We start from the raw sequence: 22,569 nt of genomic DNA on the forward strand, positions 1-22,569 counted from the left end.
TTCCAAGCACCAAGGAATTTTCCAATGAGTCTGCTGTTTGCATCAGATGACCAAAATACTGGAGCTTCAGCTTCAGCATCATTCCTTGCAGTGAATATTCAGGGTTGATCTCCCTTAAGACTGACTGATTTGATTGCCCTGCTGTCCAAGGGACTTTCAGGAGTCTTCTCCAGTGCCTCAGTTTGAAGGCATCAATTCTTTGTCCTTCTGCATTCTTCACTTTCCAGCTCTCACAACCATACATGACCACTGGGAAAACCATATCCTTGACTATAGACTACACTCCATTTAAAGTCATTTTCATAGTTCTTTTCTATACCAAGTTTTCTCTGTTACTCACTCTCTCTGTGCCTCTCCTTGGCTGCTTTTTCTACTAAGTATCTATTTAAATGCATTCCCTGGTGGCTCAGTGGTAAAGAATCCACCTACCAATGCAGAGGATAAGGGTTTGATCCCTGGGTTGGGAAGATCCCCTGGAGAAGGAACGGCAGCCCATTTCAGTATTCTTGCCTGGAAATCCCATGGACAGAGGAATCTGCAGTCTACAGTCCATGGGGGTGTCAAAAGAATCAGGCATGACTAAACAACAGCTATGTACATAGATCAGGTGAAAAACACTGGGAAGTGGGTCCTTATGAAGTACCGATTGTGGTGGAGACAGGATGGAATTACAAGGGTTAGCATTTGAATTTTTTTGAACAAGAGATAAATATATAGAGAAAAAAGTCCTCTGTTGTCTTTCTAACTGGGTTTCAATTAACCATTGTCTTTTTGTTCCATGTTACACTATTAATTTAGAAAAGAAGATTGACTATAATGCTTTATGTTCTATGAGTATTTGAGTAGGAAGAGATAGAGAATCAGGAAAACCGTATATCGGTAACAGTATGGTTACTGATATGGTAATTGATATGGTTACAAATCTTAATGGATTGAACAAGAAAAGTTTATTATTTTATTTGTGGGGTGTGCTTAATATCAAATGTCTGTCACAAACTGTGGAAGGACTCTTTCCATATCATTTTCATTCAAAGACCCAGCTGGCACAGTGTGGAAGACAGACAAGGTAAACTGCACCCAGCTCTGAAATGTTTCTGCTCATATTGCAAAGGCTGATGCAATTCATGTCATCATGCTTAATTTAAGGGGCAAGCTTCCTATGTGTGCAGAAGGAGAACCTAAGATCTTTAGTTAAAAGCTTAATCTCCACTGCAGTTTGTTTTCAAATAGGAATTTCTATTCCTACTTTCAAATAGGAAAATATTGTTTGTGTGTACACACACATACACACACAAGTAAATGGATTGATTTCAGTGAGAAATGGTCTAAAGAGCTAAATCCAATGTCCTGCATACAGAAATCACACTTGCATTAGGATTATTTTCTAATAGGAAAATTTAAAATTATGTGTTTTATTTTTCTGTGAAGATAAAAAACAAAGCCAGAAATAAAACATGACTGTGAAAGAAATGACGGAGGAGTGACATGAGCTAATCATGCTAATATATTTCAATGGTGACATTTATAAAAAACCTTGGAGCCATTTTTTCACCTTAAATCAAAAGTGAGTGTGAATGTATATATTTGAAGAGATTCACTCTAAAAGTTGCATTCCTACAACTCTCTCCTTTCATATAATTAGCAACTTACAGCTCTAGCAGTGTAAATATTATCAACATTCTCTAAAAATGTAATAATGAATTTCTGCAAAATTTAAAAATTTGTTATTTGGACATACATATGTGTGTGTGTGTGTGTGTGTGTGTGTGTGTGTGTGTATTTGGGCTTCCCAAGGTGGTGCAGTGGTAAAGAATCTGCTTGCCAATGCAGGAGACTCAACTGACACACATGCTTGATTCCTGGTCTGAAAGATGCCCTTGAGTTGTCGCTGTTGTTATTCAGTCACTTAATCCTGTCTGACTCTGCTGCTGCATGGACTGCAGCACACCAGGCTCCCTTGTCCTTCACTATCTCCCAGAGCTTACTCAGATTCACGTCCATTGGGTCAGTCATGCCATCTAACCATCTCATCCTCTGCTGCCCTAGGAAATGGCAACCGACTCCAGTATTCTTGCCTGGGATATCCCATGGACAGAGGAGCCTGGCGGGCTACAGTCCGTAGGTGGCAAAGACTTGGACACACCTGAGCAACTGAGCACTCAGGCAGGTGTATGTATGTGTGTATATAAACTTTTACTGGATTGGAAAAGGTCAGTTTTCATTCCAACCCCAAAGAAAGGCAATGCCAAAGAATGCTCAAACTACTGCACAATTGCACTCATCTCACATGCTAGTAAAGTAATGCTCAAAATTCTCCAAGCCAGGCTTCAGCAATATGTGAACAGTGAACTTCCAGATGTTCAAGCTGGTTTTAGAAAAGGCTGAGGAACCAGAGATCAAATTGCCAACATCCACTGGATTATCGAAAAACCAAGAGAGTTCCAGAAAAACATCTATTTCTGCTTTATTGACTACGCCAAAGCCTTTGACTGTGTGGATCACAATAAACTGGAAAATTCTGAAAGACATGGGAATACCAGAACACCTGACCTGCCTCTTGAGAAATGTATATGCAGGTCAGGAAGCAACAGTTAGAACTAGACATGGAACAACAGACTGGTTCCAAATAAGAAAAGGAGTACATCAAGGCTGTATATTGTCACCCTGCTTATTGAACTTATATGCAGAGTACATCATGAGAAACACTGGGCTGGAATAAGCACAAGCTGGAATCAAGATTGCCAGGAGAAATATCAATAACCTCAGATATGCAGATGACACCAACCTTATGGCAGAAAGTGAAGAGGAACTAAAGAGCCTCTTGATGAAAGTGAAAGTGGAGAGTGAAAGAGTTGGCTTAAAGCTCAACATTCAGAAAACGAAGATCATGGCATCTGATCCTATCACTTCATGGGAAATAGATGGGGAAACAGTGAAAACAGTGTCAGACTTTATTTTTTTGGGCTCCAAAATCACTGCAGATGGTGACTGCAGCCATGAAATTAAAAGACGCTTACTCCTTGTAAGGAAAGTCATGACCAACCTAGATAGCATATTCAAAAGCAGAGACATTACTTTGCCAACAAAGGTCAGTGTACTCAAGGCTATGGTTTTTCCAGTGGTCATGTATGGATGTGAGAGTGGGACTGTGAAGAAAGCTGAGCACCGAACAATTGATGCTTTTGAACTGTGGTGTTGAAGAAGTCTCTTGAGGGTCCCTTGGACTGCAAGGAGATCTAACCACTACATTCTAAAGGAGATCAGCCCTGGGATTTCTTTGGAAGGAATGATGCTAAAGCTGAAACCCCAATACTTTGGCTACCTCATGCGAAGAGTTGACTCATTGAAAAAGACTCTGATGCTGGGAGGGATTGCGGGCAGGAGGAGAAGGGGACGACAGAGGATGAGATGGCTGGATGGCATCACCTACTCAATGGACTTGAGTTTGAGTGAACTGCGGGAGTTGGTGATGTACAGGGAGGCCTGGCGTGCTGCAATTCATGGGGTCACAAAGAGTCAGACCCGACTGAGCGACTGAACTGAACTGTGATGAAGTTTTTCTACTATATATTGTTTAGTTAGAGCTTACAACATTAATAGAATGGATAAAGTGATATTTGAAGAAATATAATCTTTAACAGGGAAACAGAGAATCATGTAAAATTTTAGATAATTGGCAGAATCAAACGGCTGGTTCAAATAGTCCTGCATGCCAAACCCTTATTCCTGGAATCTAATCTCAGGTGTAATTATTTCAAGAATAAGACTTCATAATTTAAAAATCAATGTGTTTACTCCTCAGCCCTAGGGTCTGGTAGTGTGGATAAAAAGTTTTATACTTTAGCAAAAATAGATGTAGACTGGGTGAAATTAATAAAATATTCCAAGGAATGTGAATAAAGTAAAAATATCATGAGATTTTTAGGGTCAGATTTATTTTAATTAACCTGGGTATGAATAACTAAATCATAGATTTGATACAGCAAAATGTCTACACACAAATATTATGTGTAGCAATATTTAAATCTTGAAAGACATAACATAAAGAAAAAAGTCACAGCAATTTTCCTTTACATTATCCATGTGTTAAAAAAATAGGAATTATACATTCGGAGTATATAGATCCTAAACTTTGAGTAGTGATAATTTCTTGGTAATCTCATCTATGTTTATTTTAGTGAAGCACTCATAAAACAAAATTTGGAGTTTTTGTGGCAAACGTCTCAAAATCCACCCACATTTTCCTGGAGTCAAGAAAACAATGTGACAAGGAGAAAACCCACTCTGACCAAATAAGTTTTCTGAATTTTTATTTGATGGTATCTATGTCTTGTGTGTTAGATAATGTATATGCTAACACCACACATTCCCAAGCTTTCAAGTATTTCAGAATACTGAAACAATCCAGTCTTTTTCTCCTGCAATCCACTCTCCCCCTAATGCTGACTGTTAAGATTTTGAAATCCTGTCCTTTATTCTAAGCATCTGGCATAAATCTCCATCAGACACCAAGAAGGAGGGGCAAATTCTGTGGTCTGTATGAGAGCAGCAGAGAGCTGCCAGTCTAATCCCTTGACGATGCAAAAATTTCTTTAAAGAGGGAATCCCACTTAACATGCAAACAGTGAAGCCTGATACACTTAGTTTCTTTCCATTTTAGTGATATTAATTAGAATGAAACATAACAATATTCTTTGTTAATCTTTTTTTTTTTTTGAAAAGCAGCTAAAATTCCAGAGAAGAAATTTTGTTATGTCAGCATCTAGATGACTCAGATTTACACAGGAAGTCTGAAATTGCATTGCACATTTACAGAATGTCACTGACACACAAAGTTTGAAAACATTATACTGCAATAGTTTGGTAAAACCTTTGACGACTTGAATGAGGATGGGGATAAAATAAATAGGTGCCAATGGGTGGACACAGATAATCTTTATGCTTTAATATTTGTGCTTTTATTTACTTTTTTTTTGAAGCACGCAGCTTTCACCAGATAATCCTCACACTGGGGCACTGGTCTGGTCCGTCTGTGAGATTCTGGGCAGAACTACATTTACTAGAAACCTTCTAAGCTTTGCTCCCCAAAGTTGTAGCTGTTTGTCCTTCATGACACATTCCATAACTCCAGTTTTGTTTAGAGAATTCCTCCTCCAAACTCACAAGCCTTGAAGTCAAAGTGACGTGGAAGTGAAAGTCACTCAGTCATATCCAACTCTTTGGGACCCCATGGACTGTTGCCCACCAGGCTCATCTGTCCATGGAATTCTCCAGGCAAAAACACTAGAATGGGTGTTTCTTCTCCAGAGGATCTTCCTGAAACTCAGGGATTAAAGCTGGGTCTTCTACATTGAAGGCAGATTCTTTACTGTCTCAGCCACCAGGGAAGCCCTGGAGTCAAAGATATAATACTAAACAGAGACTTCCAGAGAGAAAGTCAAATACCATTCCCTATTTATTTTTCTAGCATCTACTCCAAAACCATGGAGGAACAAGTGTCTTCCCCTCTGTGGTCAGCATCCCTGAGTACATTGACCATCATCCAAATTAGAGCTGAGCCTGGTCTGAAATTGCTATGTATGTCTTGCGGGGGGTGGTGGGGGGGAAAGTTGAAAACATTGACCATTTCTAGGTCCCTCTGGATTTTTAATCTTTAAAGGGAGTTTTAATTATGTCTCAATTTAACACAAGACACCAGAGACAGCACTTCCCTGGTAGCTCAGTGGTAAAGAATCCACCTTCCAATGCAGGAGATACAAGTTTGATCCCTGATCCTGGAATATCCCACATGCTGTGGAGCAACTAAGCCCATGAGCCACAACTATTGAGCCTGTGCCCTAGAGCCGGGGAACCACCACTACTGAGCCCACCCGCTGCAACTACTGAAGACCATGCACTGGAACTAGAGAAAAGCCTGTGTAGCAACGAAGACTAAGAGCAGCCAAATAAAAGACATCAGAGACAAACTTGGGACAATTAGAATCTCATTAAAACCACTATCAAGCACAACCTTTTATTTACAAGCCTCATTCTTACTTTACATTCTCTGTAGCTGGTCTCAGAGTAGTAATAGTTAACACATATTTACTATCCTTGGGTACTCTTCTACTGCTAAGTCGCTTCAGTTGTGTCCAACTCTGTGTGACCCCAGAGACGGCAGCCCACCAGGCTCCCCCGTCCCTGGGATTCTCCAGGCAAGAACACTGGAGTGGGTTGCCATTTCCTTCTCCAATGCAGGAAAGTGAAAAGTGAAAGTGAAGTCGCTCAGTCGTCTCTGACTCTTAGTGACCCCATGGGCTGCAGCCTACCAGGCTCTTCCATCCATGGGATTTTCCAGGCAAGAGTACTGGAGTGGGGTGCCATTGCCTTCAGACACCCTGGACATCTCAGATTTCTCTGATGGCCTCCCTCTCATCAAGTCTTCCTTGTGCTGGGTCTCCTCCACTGTCAGACTCAGATGAACCTTGCTGCAGGATTCCTTGAGAAAACACCAAGGACTGGATGACAACTCAAATTGCATTGCTTGAGAACCAGCTCTGCACTGAGACAAACTTTGACTGATGGGATTACAGATGAGGATCCATGAATATGATTTCTCCCTTCTTTCTCTTTTCTGTGGCTATTCCTTATTATAACTCTTCCAGGTAATTCCCAATAAACATGCCTCTCAAGAGACCTGCTTTATTTCCATGTTGCTTGCTGTGATGTAGAACCCAGATTGGTAAACATGATATAGCATTATTTTACCTACTTTGTTAACAACTGTTGCCTTTTTCTCTCACTTTTATCACCCTAGGCTGGAAACACAGAAAAGGATAGCCTCTTAAACCTTCCCTCATGCTCCACATGCTACAAGGCCAAAACTAAGATATTAATTTATTTTCTAAATCCTGTGAGGTAGTTACTACGATTTTGCCTATTGCACAACTAAGAAAATGGAAGTATAATAGGATTATGAGTAACTGATGCAAGTTAATACATCAAAGAGCAGACCATGATATAAATACTGTACAGGCAGTTTGGGTCTGGAGTATGCTCTTAAATCACTGCTGTTTGATGCTGTCTGGATCGAGAAAGCAGCTTGGAGCTAAATCTGTATTATTAGGAAAAAAGTTATTTTTTAGAAGAAGAAACCCATTGGATATAGTTGTCTTGGATCCTGGAAAATGCCACAAAAGACATGAGAATTGACAATCCCAGTGTCAATTAGACCTGCTATCTAATAATTCAAATATTATTGTCAAGGGATATCTACCAGCTCACTACTTCGATTAATATTAAAAATCCAGGGTAGAGGGCTTTTTAATACTATCAGTTCCCAGCACATTCTAGAATTACCAGAAAGCTACACAAATAAGTATACTCTGTATTACCATAGTACTGTTTTGAATAAACTTCTAGAATAAATCCTACATATATCTCTTCCTTAGTATATTCCTCATGTAATAACTTGTAAAAAATATACTTATATTTAATTTTAATTGATGAATCTATCCATAGTTTGGGACTAAGCATTTATTAACAGTTTCCCAGGTAGCACCAGTGGTAAAGAATCTGCTTGCCAATGCATGAGACCCAGGTTCTATCACTGGGTTGGGAAGATCCTCTGGAAAAGGAAATGGAAACCCACTTCAGTATTTTTGTCTGGAAAATTCCATGGACAGAGGAGCCTGGCAGGCCAGTCCATTGGGGTCACAAAGAGTCAGACAGGACTGAGTATGCAAGCACACATACATTTATTGATAATTGTCACCATTAATATTTAACTGTATATCTTTTTATGCTTCCCTTTTTGAAATCAAACCCAATAAATCCTCAAATGAATGTAGCAGTGCAGACTTCCACCAGCCAAACCTAAAAAAGCGATTGTAATAAAATTATACAAAGGGGCACTAGTTACCTGGCTGGGAAAATATAAAAGTAATATTTGCTGACTGTGGTTTAGAACTTGAAATGTCATCATAAAAAAGGCAGAAAACCTAAACATTTATTCCTAGTACTATTTTTTCACTTATATACAATAATAAATCTGACAGCCTACTTATTATTGCAAAATGGACTATGGTTTGCCTCAAGTACATGCAAACCATTCCATTCATTCCAAAATATCAATTATAGTTCTTCCAGAAAACTGGAAGACTTTCAAAATCCAGCTGAGTGTTGGGGGAGTTCAAACCCAAACTCTGAGTTCTTCAGACCCATAAACTAAATATTTTTTTTTTGATCCCTAATCCTGTATGTCCCACATGCAAGTCATCAGATTTTACCAATTCATCTTTTACAGCATCTTCTCAGCTTTAACCTTTCTTTTCCACTCTCAGAGCTTGGTCACACTCTATTTTCAGGTTGTGATTCAACCAGTATGGCCTGGACTCTGTAGATGTTTTACTGCCTCCCACAGCTTTAGGGAGGAGCATTTTCCTAAGTTACTCTGTGAACTGCATCTCCTGTCCCAAGTTGTAATACCAGTTTATATTCTCTCACAATCACAGTTCTCCACTTGATCAAGAATCTCTCTTCATATACAGCTGGCTTCAAATTTTTTTAATTTGAAAAAAAAATATTTTTTTTCCTAATAATACAGATTTAGCTCCAAGTCATTGGAGTCGTTTTAAGTTGCTTTCATGTGTTCTTCCTTCCCATTTAGAACCTTTAACACTATTCTTCTGTTGATCTTCACAACCTATAACTCAAATCTTTCACTGAAGTGTGAAATCTATACACAGACCAATGTTACATTTATTTGTATATTTCTCTTTGGTGTATTATGTTGGGTTTCTTTAGGAAACCAGGAAGAAGATTGTCACCAAAACTTGATCATGCTGACACCCTGGCCTTGGACTCCTGGCCCCCAGAACTATGAGGAATGCATGTTTGTTATGTAAGCTACCCAGGGTATATTATTATTATAACAGCACAAACTAACTAAGACTGGTTACTAAAAAAATTAAATGTAAACCCCTTATAAAGATAGTAGTCTGTTACACATATTTGTTAAATAATTTAAAAAAAAAGAAAATTGTACAGCATTAAGCAGAGGTCTTTTCCCCTGCTGTGAACTGTCTTTGGAGAAGAACAAAATTAGCATGACTATTTTAGCCAATAAAATTCTTCACATTCACTTAAACACTTATGGAAGTCAAAACAAGGAGCTTCAAAGTGTTGGCAGGAGACATTTTCTAGGTGGTTGGATTTGTTTGTTTGAGCAGGCTAATGCCAGCTCAGTCTAGTGGAGAAGTAAGCTGTCGGTGTCTTTAAGACACTCTAATCACAAGCAGATGAGCAGACAGTTTAATCTTTCTGGTAAGGAAAGACTCAGCAAGTTTGGTGAAGTAGGCTGGTGAGATACTTGGCATTATAGAGACAAAACAACTTATTAACCAGTTTTCCTGTTTCCGTTTTCACCCACTGCACCTCCTGATACATAAACCCATCTGCGTGGAAAATATCCCTGAGAGAGATGTGGCAGAAGAGTTTGGTAATGTTTTCTTTTGTTGTTTTTGATATAGTATTGAATTATAATATTCAATCTCTATTAAAGATCATACATGCCATTTTTATGATCTAGGGTAGATAATAAATCGGGCCATGGCCAAATATTAATACTGATAATTATATCAGGCTGCCCTCAAGATTTTGAGAGGTTTCAAAAATTAATTTTTTTTTCTAGATTTCTCATGCCAAATGTACTCTGTAAAGAAGCTCCAACAGAAAAATCATGTCTATTGTGCTGGGTCAAAAAACCAGAGAGCACATATCAACCTCCTCAATTAGGTGGGCAAGCACAAGTTGACTAACAGGAGATTTATGCGGCTTCCATAATGCAGTTGCATTCAACCTCTGCTTGATCAGCAATAGATGTTGATGTCAGTTTCTAATTACTGAGTGGCTCTGCAGCTCTTGTACTGTAAAAGACGGGGTCACAATGACCCAGAAGAGTAAAACCTGACAGTGAGGTAGTTCAGCATTTCCACACAAATATATTCTCTCATGTTTGTGGTAGACGTGGGTTTGAGTCCATAGCAAGTAGAGCTTTTAAGGGTGTCTCAACACACAGAAATAGGAAAAAAAAATTATAAGAATATGGCATTAAACTTGAAGGACTTCATTATTTGTTAACTGTAGTGGGGAAAATATGTAAAGAAGCTAAGCTCCCATGCCCACTTGAGTCTAATATAAGAAGATGCTCTAACCCCAACACTCTCCTAGCCATAATCACATGTCCATGGGAATGTCAGGATAGTTCAAGAAACAGAGAATGGAAATGATCCTACTCTTTCCTTACTATTGAGAGAATTTTCAACACATTTTTCAAATTGATTTATAACAGTTATGGGAAATAGATGGGGGAACAGTGGAAACAGTGTCAGACTTTATTTTCAGGGGCTCCAAAATCACTGCAAATGGTGACTGCAGCCATGAAATTAAAAGACGCTTATTCCTTGGAAGGAAAGTTATGACCAACCTATATAGCATATTCAAAAGCAGAGACATTACTTTGCCAACAAAGGTCCGTCTAGTCAAGGCTATGGTTTTTCCAGTGGTCATGTATGGATGTGAGAGTTGGACGGTGGAGAAAGCTGAGCACCAAAGAATTGATGCTTTTGAACTGTGGTGTTGGAGAAGACTCTTGAGAGTCCCTTGGACTGCAAGGAGATCCAACCAGTCCATCCTAAAGGAGATCAGTCCTGGGTGTTCATTGGAAGGACTAATGCTAAAGCTGAAACTCCAGTACTTTGGCCACCTCATGCAAAGAGTTGACTCATTGGAAAAGACTCTGCTGCTGGGAGGGATTGGAGCAGGAGGAAAAGGGGACAACAGAGGATGAGATGGCTGGATGGCATCACCGACTCGATGGACGTGAGTTTGAGTGAACTGCGGGAGTTGGTGATGGACAGGGAGGCCTGGTGTGCTGCAATTCATGGGGTGGCAAAGAGTTGGACATGACTGAGCGACTGAACTGAACTGAACATATATTTGATGTTTTTCTTTACTATGTGTTACAAATATAGGCTTACAGACTTTCTACCTCGTGTTGGGGGCATGTAGATGTTAAATATATTCTTATTTCATGTTTAATTTGTGGTTAAGAGGCCTTCTCCACACCAAGATTATAGATTATATACCCAGGATTTTGTAGATACTTACATGATTTCAGACTGTGCATTTAAATCTATTACTTATTTTGTGTAAATAGTGAAGAAATATCTGTATTTATTTTTATTACCATTTATGTAATGATCCAATTATCTTTACTAATTTTAAATGAGATTTATAAGATACTAAATTGCCATTATACTTGAGTCTAATCTAGTCGATTTAGGTTAGTGGACTATTGATCTATGTCCATATTAAATTTTAAGTTATGAAACTTTATAGCACAATTACTATTATTAAAATATGCTTTTATTTTTTTCTATTATTTTCCTGTTTCCTTAGGTTTATTTCTACAGATGTTCTTTAGAGTCATTTTTTCATTAAGGAAAAAAAATAAGAATTTGACCAGGATTAATTGCACAGCACTAATAGATTAATTTAGGGAGAATTGACCCATTTTAGTATTTTCCCATTCAAAAACCTAATATATATTTTATCATTAGTAGTCTTCTGTTCTGCAGTAGATTTCAGAATTTTAATTGTATATTTTAATATTATTCTATCATGCTTTATGTTGAAATATGTACACACATTCCTAGGTTTGCCTTTAACTTTTGTGTAAAATACTGATTGTGTTTATAGGAGGAAAGCATCTTCATAGATTTGTTAAAAAAAAAAAAAAAAAAACCTAAGTACTAGAGATATTTTATTTCCTCTGTGAATAATGCCTGAGGAGCATGTGTGAAAAGGGTTCTCAGACTCTTTGCAACATTTCCAAATTCTCCCAGGACTTAGAGGTATACAGGTTTCTGTACAACTGGATCATATGACTATTTAAATTCTTTCTTCCTATGTGAGTCTGTCTCACTGACATGAGTCTTTTTATAAAGATTGTTAAAGCACAATTCATGTCATGGTATTTGAAAGTTAGTTACAGACATTATGAAGTCCAAGCCATTAAAAGTTTCCCATACATCAAATATATTGAAGGCTTGAAACATATTCAAATCTTTTCTCTATATTTTTCTTTAATGAAATATAATCATCACTATTTCATTGTTCCAATTACTGGACTTCAGTTGATAGTGTTAAAACATGCTCAGTGCATGTGAGCAGATAGCCAAAGACCAATTACAGTGGTAGCCCCTATTTTATAGAAACTGATACCAGTTTTTTTTTTATTTTATTTTATAAAACTGATACCAGAAAAAAACAAAATGAAACTGTTGGTGCCCACAAGGCAACTGATGTCTTCAACAGTAAATCAAAGTCTCTAGCTCCTTTAAGGTTGAACAGAATCCAGGGGAACTGTTTATATATGTCAAAGAAAAGATTACTTGGAGAGGCTTGGATAATAGACTGACTATACATGATCCAACAAACATCCTCCACCAAACTTAGTAGCAAAAACTATAAATCCTTCTTGTATAGGTAACATGCTGCTAAGTCGCTTCAGTCGTGTCCAACTCTGTGTGACCCCATAGACGGCAGCCCACCAGGCTCCCCCGTCCCTGGGATTCTCCAGGCAAGAACACTGGAGTGGGTTTCCATTTCCTTCTCCAATGCATGAAAGTGAAAAGTGAAAGTGAAGTCGCTCAGTCGTGTCCCACTCTTTGCGACCTCATGGACTGCAGCCCACCAGGCTCCTCCGCCCATGGGATTTTCCAGGCAAGAGTAACACAGGGATCATTATTTTTACATTTGTGAAACCATGAATGAGTCAGCCAAACAGGTCAGATATTAAAGATGAGATCTAATCCTCCAGCAACTGATCAGGAATTAGGGGGAAAGTTTCATTTTGGGGGTATAGATTCCTTAATAGGAATTATTCAAGTACATTAAAAAATAGGTATATATGTTATAACATCAGCTGAAGAAGTCTAAATTTTCTTGCAGAAGATCTTTTCTACTGAAAAAAGTTTTCTCTTGTCAGCTATTTGAATGGTAAAGGTTTACTAAGGCAGTTTTCCCTTAACCTTATTATTGTTTATTGTTTCAGAATAGCTTTATCTTAGAAATTGTTTAATGTACCATAAACATCACTAGGGGTTAAAGTTAACTGCATTCTTAATGTTGTTAATGAAGTATGCTGAAGCTATTGTTAACACCATCTACCCAGTCACTCAAGCTCCCAGTTCCCCTTAAAAAAAATGGATTTCTAATCACTTCAATGATTTCCTGATGGCTAAAAGATAAAGCAAAATTCTGCATGTAGTAGGTTCTCCATTATCAAGCAACAACGTCATTCTTGCCCAACAGCTGCCTGAGGCGTGGCAGTTGTGTTAACTGAGTGGCAGCAAAAAAACATGGATATTTTAAGGGACAGGATGAAATTAAGTTTGGGGACTCAGAAGAAGTATAAACAGGTTATAAATTAATTCCTTATAAATGTAATATCTGAGGCTTATTTTACATATGCAGGTGAGTGGAAGAAACCAAGTATGAAGACAGTGATTAAGTATCTTCTTCTCTATGTGCAGTCCTGGCGGGAGCAGCTACAGCAGCCACCGTAGTGGTGGCGGAGACAGGGACAGCAGAGCCCTGACTGAGGCCCCCCACCCTTTCACCCTGCACTGCTGCCGGGGAAGGGAAGATGCACACATGTATTATTTGGTATAGACCAGTATATCCTACTGGGTTCAGGGAAAAAAAATACCCTCCTTATTGTAAACTTCAGTCTTATTGAAAAAGTAGGGAAAACCAACAGACCATTTAGGTTTGACCTAAATCGAATCCCTTACAATTATACAGTGGAAGTGACAAACAGATTCAAGGGATTAGATCTGATAGAGGGCCTGAAAAACAATGGATGGGGATTCGTGACACTGTACAGGAGGCGGTAATCAAAACCATCCCCAAGAAAAAGAAGTGAAAAAGGTAAAATGGTTGTCTGAGGAGGCCTTACAAATAGCTGAGAAAAGAAGAGAAGCTAAAGGCAAAGGAGAAAAGAAAAGATATACCCATCTGAATGCAGTTTCAAAAAATAGCAAGGAGAGATAAGAAAGCCTTCCTACGTGATCAATGCAAAGAAAGAGAAGAAAACAATAGAATGGGAAAGACTAGAGATCTCTTCAAGAAAATTAGAGATACCAAGGGAACATTTCATGCAAAGATGGGCACAAAAAAGGACAGGAATGGTATGGACCTAACAGAAGCAGAAGACATTAAGAAGAGGTGGCAAGAATACACAGAAGAACCATACAAAAAAGATCTTAATGACCCAGATAACCACAATGGTGTGGTCACTCACCTAGAGCCAGACACCCTGGAGTCCAAAGTCAAGTGGGCCTTAGGAAGCGTCAGTACAAACAAAGCTAGTGGAGGTGATGGAATTCCAGCTCAGCTATTTCAAGTCCTAAAAGATGATGCTAGATGGTTGGATGGCATCACTGACTATGCACATGAGTTTAAGCAAGCTCCAGGAGTTGGTGATGGACAGGGAAACCTGGTGTGCTGCAGTCCATGAGGTTGAAAAGGCTCGGACATGGCTGAGTGACTGAACAGAACTGAACTGAACTGATGCCCGATCCTATTTCTAATTGTTCCTTCATACATACTTCACCACTCTATTTAATACCTTTATGTCTTTATTGATGAAGCTCCCCCTATATGGGTATCTGGCCAGCATGGTGAACTGCTGATCTTTTGAAACTTAGCTCTGATTAAGGCTTCACTAACCCTTCTACCATGCCTCTCCCCACAAAAACCCAGCACTTACTTTCTGCCACCACTGTAGCTGATATCTACAGTCAGGGCATAGAGGAGACTGAGGAATGACTTTAAGATCCTGAAGATCATGAAAATAAGATTTCCCTAAAAGATTTAAATGTCACCATTAAATTATAATGAATTGCTACAGAAATATATACAGTCACAATAAGGAGTCAGAATAGCCTCTGGGCTATGGAAATTCCACGTTAATAGAACTATTGATATTAGTTCAGAATAGTGAGGAATTTGAGTGAAAAAGAATGTGATTCACTCCCTGCCAAATTTTTCAGTGAGTAAGTAGGCTTGACCTAGAAATCAGGAAGAGAGAAGACAATGGAAAGGCAAAAGATAACTGACCATAATGCTGAGAATATTACAGAAGAAAATATTTTACTTTAGAAAATACTTTTCCTGGTGGAAATTTCCTGGTGATCCAGTGATTAGAGCTCCATTTTCTCACTGCTAAGAACCTGGGTTCAATCCCTGATTGGGAAACTTGGGAAACTATGATCCCACAAGCCATGCGGTACAGCCACAAAACACAATCCTACTTCCTACAGCAAGAAAGTGATTTCAAAAGTGAAAGATGCAGACAGAGGTATCTTCAAGGAAGAGTTATGCTTCAGCTAAAAATAATGTAGGTGGCATTTAATTTGTGACTTGGTTAAATGTATTCCTAATGGTTACTTGGACATGATTGAATATTTAGCCAATTAACATCCTACTTGGGATGGTGTTTGCCAAGCAATAGAGATCCTATGCAAGACCTCCTTCTAGAACTACAGCAGCATCTTGTCCACTATGCTTTGTGGAAAGAAACTATAAACACACAAGTGAGGGTCAAACAGCAGTAGTCCCTTGCCCTGACACTCAGTTCACAAAGCAATATCCTAATGATTTGGCTTTTAACACAGATGGCTTGAAGAAAATATGCTTGGAAAATGAATATGAATGTCTATGTATAATACATAATGTGAAATGCTGAGCTGAATGAATCACAACCTCAAGTCAAAATTGCTGGAAGAAATATAAACAACCTCAGATAAGCAGATGATGCCTCTCTAATGACAAAAAGTGAAAAGGAACTACAGGGCCTCTTGATGAGGATGAAAATGGAGAATGAAAAAGTTGGTTTAAAACTCAGCATTAAAAAACCAAGATCATGGCATCCAGTTCTATCACTTCCTGGCAAATAGAAGAGGAAAAAGTGGAAGCAGTGACAGATTTTATTTTCTTGGGCTCCAAAATCACTGAGGATGGTGACTGCAGCCATGAAATTAGAAGACGCTTGCTTCTTGGGAGGATGACATGTACAACTTAGAACCATATTGCAGGTCTATGTAGCAGGTCATTTCATCAGTCCTATGTGGGATGGGGATTTAGGTTTGTGACCGGAGGTCATATAGCTTGACGTCTTACCCCTATAAATGCATGGTACAAGTGGGCACCATGGAACATATCCCTGGTTCTCTCAGTGAATGTCTTAATACTTTTCATTTTAGTCAAATGACAGGTTTAATACAAATACAGATATTGTTTAAACTGTGTGTAAGTAATATATGTCTAAAGCAGGATGATTAACATATAAATGATTTTGATAACTTAAGCTGCAAACACTAAATATTTTCTGCAAAATTTCAGTGATTTTTTCACCTTTATTACAGCAGCAGGTGTTTTCAGGACAAGATCTGCTTTCAAATCAAAACAGCTTTCTGTTCTTCCATCCCCAGATTATAAGAAGGCTGTGGAGAGCAAATTCTGTTTGTTTGCATGTTTGTTTGTTTTTTAATTTACAGGCTATTTAATTTCTCATAATGCTTATTCCCATGATTATCTTAACAAATATGTTGTTAATAAGCTGGAAGTAAATGGAAAAGCATCTGTAAGACAGGAAATTGGGCAGAAGGCTAAGAAAGAAAAGCAGGCACAGACATCAAGAACTGAGGGATCCACTCCACAAAGCCAATCAAACAGAATACTCAGAAGACCTGAGTTGATAAATCTAACACTGAAAACATGAAGATTCAAATCTGAGAGGAAAAAACAGAGTGTATACTGGCAGGGGGCAGGGTGGCAGGGAAGAAATTGTGAGAAACACAAAAGTCAGAGCCTATTGGCCAAACTACAGTCAAAACTCAATCAGATAAGAATAATGAGCCACACACACTTTTATTCTCAATCCTGAGCTAATTTAAAATGATAAATTTTAGAGAAAAAACCTATCATTCCTACCTTCAGAAAACATATTTTCTAGTTTGGTCTACAGACTAAATGATCAAAATTGGGCCATATAAAAATGTTAAGGGTCAGCCCTAAACAATCACTAATCAGTGAAATAACAGAAGCAATGATATGATGAGCTCAGAGAAGGGATAAAATTGTGTATAGATTGGAGATCAATGTCTGAAGTCAAGAGGGTACAGACTCCTAAGTATAACTTCACTGAATTAGCACAGAAGGAAGCCCATCAAAGCAAAAAAAAAAAAAAAAAAAAAAAAAAAAAAAAAAAACTGCTTTTTATATCCTGTTTCGAAGTTAATCTTTTTACTACCATCAGCTTTTTTCCCCAGAGTTCTCAAAGAAATAATAACAGTGGAACTAGTGATCTCAACATGGGCAGATTCTAATTTTTATAAAACTGTTTTTAGGTTTTTTAATATCATCAAATCATGATCAAAAGGTATTCCTGCCCCTCTGCTTGTGGGACTATCCTGTAGACAGGATCCTAAAAAAAGATGAATTCCTCCTACTAGATAAATGGCAATTTGCCAGTGATTTATTAAATAAGAATTGTGATCTCTTGCCTTAAACCATAAATCTAGGTCATTGTTATCTTTTTGCTTCGTTGTAAATTTCTTTATATTTTCCTCTCTGTAATATTCCTAAGTTTGATTTATCCAACTTTTTACCCTCAAAAACTCATGAAAGACAAATGAGTTGATGCTGGGCATATCTCATAAAACATATTTGGAGAATAATTTTTGATAGCTAGGAAACCTTTTTGGTCAACTGCGTGGTCAGTTTTCAAAGATCATTTTCTTCCACCAAAATTCAATTAGTCTTATAAAGTGTGAGTTAGTCATGTCCATCCAAATGGCAACATATCCTGACCCAGTAATGTGTGGAAGTGGTGATAGTTATGTCAAAAATAGCAAATATACCATTGCTTTCTTCCTGCTCATTCCACTTCATGAAATCCAATTAATCAAGGATGAATTTGGTCTTCTAGAGAAAGTTTCAGTGACTACTGAAGTAAAAGATGATTGCTTCTGAAAAGTTTGCTTCGGATAATAGTTGATGTCTGTCTGTACATAAGATAGATTTTGCAACTGTCCATTTCACTAGATTTTATTTTTGGTCATAAATGGATGAAAATTTATTGTATTTTTTTTAATCCCCAAGCTTAGAGGGCTTCCCAGGTGGTAAAGAACCTGCGAGTGGTAAAGAACCTGCCTGCCAGTGCAGGAGACTTAAGAGACACAGGTTCAATCCCCTGGGTCAGGAAGATGCCCCTGGAGGTGGGCATAGCAATCCACTCCAGTATTCTTGCCTGGAGAATCCCATGGACAGAGGAGCCTGGTGGGTTACAGTCCATAGGGTTGCACAGAGTCAGACATGACTGAAGTGACTTAGCAGGCATGCACACCAAACTTAGAATATATGATAATTTTTTAGTTAATTTAAAAATGCCTTTTAAACAGACTGTGGCTACCAACGGGTAGGGATTAGCAGATACAAACTATTATTTCTAGAATGGATAAACAAGGTCCTGCTGTATAGCACAGGGAACTATATTCAATATCCCATGATATACTGTAATGGAAAATAATGTGAAAAAGGATGTATATATATATATATGTATAACTGAATTACATTGCTGTACAAATACTTTGCTAATGCTTCAATTAAAAAAATGAAATAAAGTGCCTTGTAATAATTTTTCTCATATAATAGCTTTCACATTTTATACATGGACAGATATTCTCAGGAATATTGTAAAATTTAAGTATCATTTATTATTGCCTAACATTTTGAGATCAAAAACATTCAAAAGAGGAAAAGATAAATAGGTTTGTAAAAATGTTACCTAAACAAGGTTCTTTTTGGTAAAGCTTGATTGATGTTGGTATTTTATAATAAAAACAGTGTTTCATGCTACTCACTGAATAGTATTCCCCTCTAATAAAGATCTAAGAAACTACAACTATAAAAAAAAAAAAACAACTCAGTTTCTTATGATAGGGTAAGTGCAGAGAACTTTCTTTTCCAATCAGTCAAGCCAGTTAAAAAAGTGAAAACAAAAAGAGTTTCTTGTTCATGTTTCCACTAACAGTCTTACGCAGGTTGGAAAGTGACTCTCACCCTGTGAATGGGCATCTGCTTTTGTTTCTCCTAGCCTCCTTGCTCCTGTCCTGCTGAAAACAAACATGCCTTGAGAAAATGCCCAGACACAGTGATCTTATTGTGCCAGTCTTAGGGCAGTTAGATAATTGAAAAGCAACAACATGCTCCACAGATGTGGAAACTGTGTAATTCTGAGCTTCCTCCAGGAAAGAATGAGCTTTGATAGGCTGGAACTAAAGCTTTCTAAAGGTGTAAAATAACCATGAATTTCCTTTTACTATGGACAACTATTTCAGATATTCCCAACCAATTTAGGCGTGGTGGCTAACAGCTGTTCATAATTTTCCTGCCTTTGAGTACATATGCCTTCTAATAAGAGCAAGGGGTAAATTCCTCACTCTCTTTTTTTAAGTTATAGCTATACTATTTTTGCTTAGCATCTGGTTCACTATCTACGTGATTTGGTAAAATTTTCAGATTTACGAAGAACATATAGAAGTAACAACTTATTTTTTTTAGAAGATTGAATTTTGAGTCAAAAATACATTTTTTTTTTTAATTTCTACATGCGAGTGAAGTGAGTGAAGGTGGCTCAGTCGTGTCTGACTTTTGGCGATCCATGGAATAAAGTCCATGGAATTCTCCAGGCCAGAGTACTGAAGTGGGTAGTAGTTCCCTTCTCCAGGGGATCTTCCCAACCCAGGGATCAAACCCAGGTATCTGGCATTGCAAGTGGATTCTTTATCAGCTAAGTCACCAAGGAAACCCAATTTGTACATATTTAACACAAATTTATATTATGTGCATAAGTTGAGAAGTCTTACAATTTTTTACATTTTTAAGGACAATCATTTAAACCATATGAATCAATATGCCTTGAGCCACAACCCACATAAATTAGAGTACTTCCCAATTTCATTTTAATTACACTCACTCAATAGAATTTTAGTCCAAAAAAAAATTGTGTACAATAGAACTAGAAAGCATTTTCATACACAGTTAGAAAGTCTATTTTTTTTCTCTGAATACATAACAGTTTGAATATCTACCTGGAAGCTTTCTGTGTCTTTTGACCACAAGGTAACTTTTATAATAAGCATACAAAATTCTAGTATTAATTCAGATTTGTGAAATTGGCTTCAATCTAAGAAACGTTAATGCCACAGATGACAAAGGTCTAGCATATAATATTCTATACATACTGCTCAATAAGTGTAAATAGGAGAAGATGATGATGAGTGTACGTGTGGTAAACTTTTGATACTAGCTATAAATTTAGCTTGAATTTCTGGAAATAGGAATCATTTAGTACTAGTAATGTCCCCCTCAAACATATTAATCTATCAAAGTGGAAATTAATTGCCTTGGTTTCAGGGGACAATTTGTACCCATGCAGCTTTATATGAGAAAAGTACTTATGGAATTTAAATAGCTGACTGAATCTACTTGTGTACCCTGAAAATCATTTATAATCAGCATTTCAATAAATCACTCTTTACATTCAATTGAGGGAAAATTAAGAGAATTGAGGTCCCATATGTTCTTTAGATAATTTTTTACTTGAAAGGCTTTTTACTAGTTTGCTTTGAGAACTCAAATTGATAAATTTAAAATGTTATTGCATTTGCTTGGATGATCATATTTCATCATTACAATCAAGAAGTATTATTATTTTATAAAACACACCTAATTAAAAACTACATGATGCAACAAAATGTAAAATGCAAAGCTAGATTCACTATATGTACGTTTCGAATATATTTTCAAAAATTGACCTATTTCTGTTTTGTTTCTGAAGAAAAATGCTCTAAAGAATGAAAGACTGTCTTTAAAATATTTTAACAGTGATGGTTGATAGAACAGAATATTAGGAAATGCTTTGATATTTTAATTTCAATAATCAATGTTATTACTAATATTGAAATGTATATTTTACAAAAAAAGTTAATTTATGTCACTGTTTTTAAAATTCCTTTGTACTTTTCCAAAAATAACTTCTCTTATAGAAAATTTGGCTGTGAAGAATCTAATTTTAAACAACCTCAAATTCAGTGTTGAACCTAATAAATGGAATTCAACCATAATTTTTAAAGTCACATTTTAGTATTTTAATTGTATGAAGGATTAACATATTTTCTTATTCTGATATGTAAAATTTCTCATGATTCAAATTGAATATAAAAATATAAAACTATTTAAAATTAAGAAAATGATGTGTTTATTTCTTCAAATAATATTTGGATTCAGTTATATTTTTAAAATATAAAATTCATAAATAATAAACTATACTACACCCTTCTACAAAAATACTACCCTACTACAAAAATAATTAAAAATTATTTTTGAATCTAAATCTAGAAGAGGTTTATGTTTATTTTTCTCTGACAAATAAATGATTCCTTTACAAAGCAATGGATCCACACAGGGATCACAATGGACAACATTACCTTCTCACATCAATCAAAATAATAGTAACTAATATCAATAATAATAAACTAATAATAACTAAACAAGTCATTGGAGAAGGCAATGGCACCCCACTCCAGTACTCTTGCCTGGAAAATCTCATGGACAGAGGAGCCTGGTAGGCTACAGTCCATGGGGTCGCGAAGAGTTGGACACGACTGAGGGACTTCACTTTCCCCCATGCATTGGAGAAGGAAATGGCAACCCACTCCATTGTTCTTGCCTGGAGAATCCCAGGCACGGGGGAGCCTGGTGGGCTGCCGTCTATAGGGTAGCACAGAGTCGGACACGACTGATGTGACTCAGCAGCAGCAGCAGCAGCAAACAAGTCATAAATGATAAAATTTAAATGAAAATACTATTTACTAAAATATTTATCCTAAGTAGTCAGAGGGACTCTTTCTCAATGTTTTGGGTAATATTTATGTCATGGTTGCAAAATGTAAAGTCATATATTGCCAAAATCACAAATTGTCATAGGTTTTAGAAACTTGAACCAACTTGCTGGTAAAGTGGTAATAATAGAAATTTATTTCTTAAAAAGGGTCTCTGTAGAGGGAATATTAGCAAAAAAATAAAAAAATATATACTAAGGAAGTAAAAAAACTTTTGTGCTTCCTTTTTCAAAAATACTTTTATTATGATAAACCATGTTTTTCGCTGAGCTCAATGCATCATATCACAGGGGAAGAAGAAGGCTTAATAGCATGAAAAGAAAATTTCAAAATCTGTACTTTTATAAGAGTATTCATTTAGATCAGGCCAGATTGGCATGCAAAACCACTTCCAACCAAATGAGTCAATTGAGATGACATTTATTTATTGAAATGAATTTGTTTTTGAAAATCAGTGAAACTTTTATAATCCAGTAAGGAAACAAAAAAAAACAAAAACTGGTCTAGGGACTTCCCTGGGCTTGCTTTGTGGCTCAGCTGGTAAAGAATCTGCCTG

Source organism: Bubalus kerabau, chromosome 2 (genome assembly GCF_029407905.1).
Source record: "Bubalus kerabau isolate K-KA32 ecotype Philippines breed swamp buffalo chromosome 2, PCC_UOA_SB_1v2, whole genome shotgun sequence".
Taxonomy (NCBI): Eukaryota; Metazoa; Chordata; class Mammalia; order Artiodactyla; family Bovidae; genus Bubalus; species Bubalus kerabau.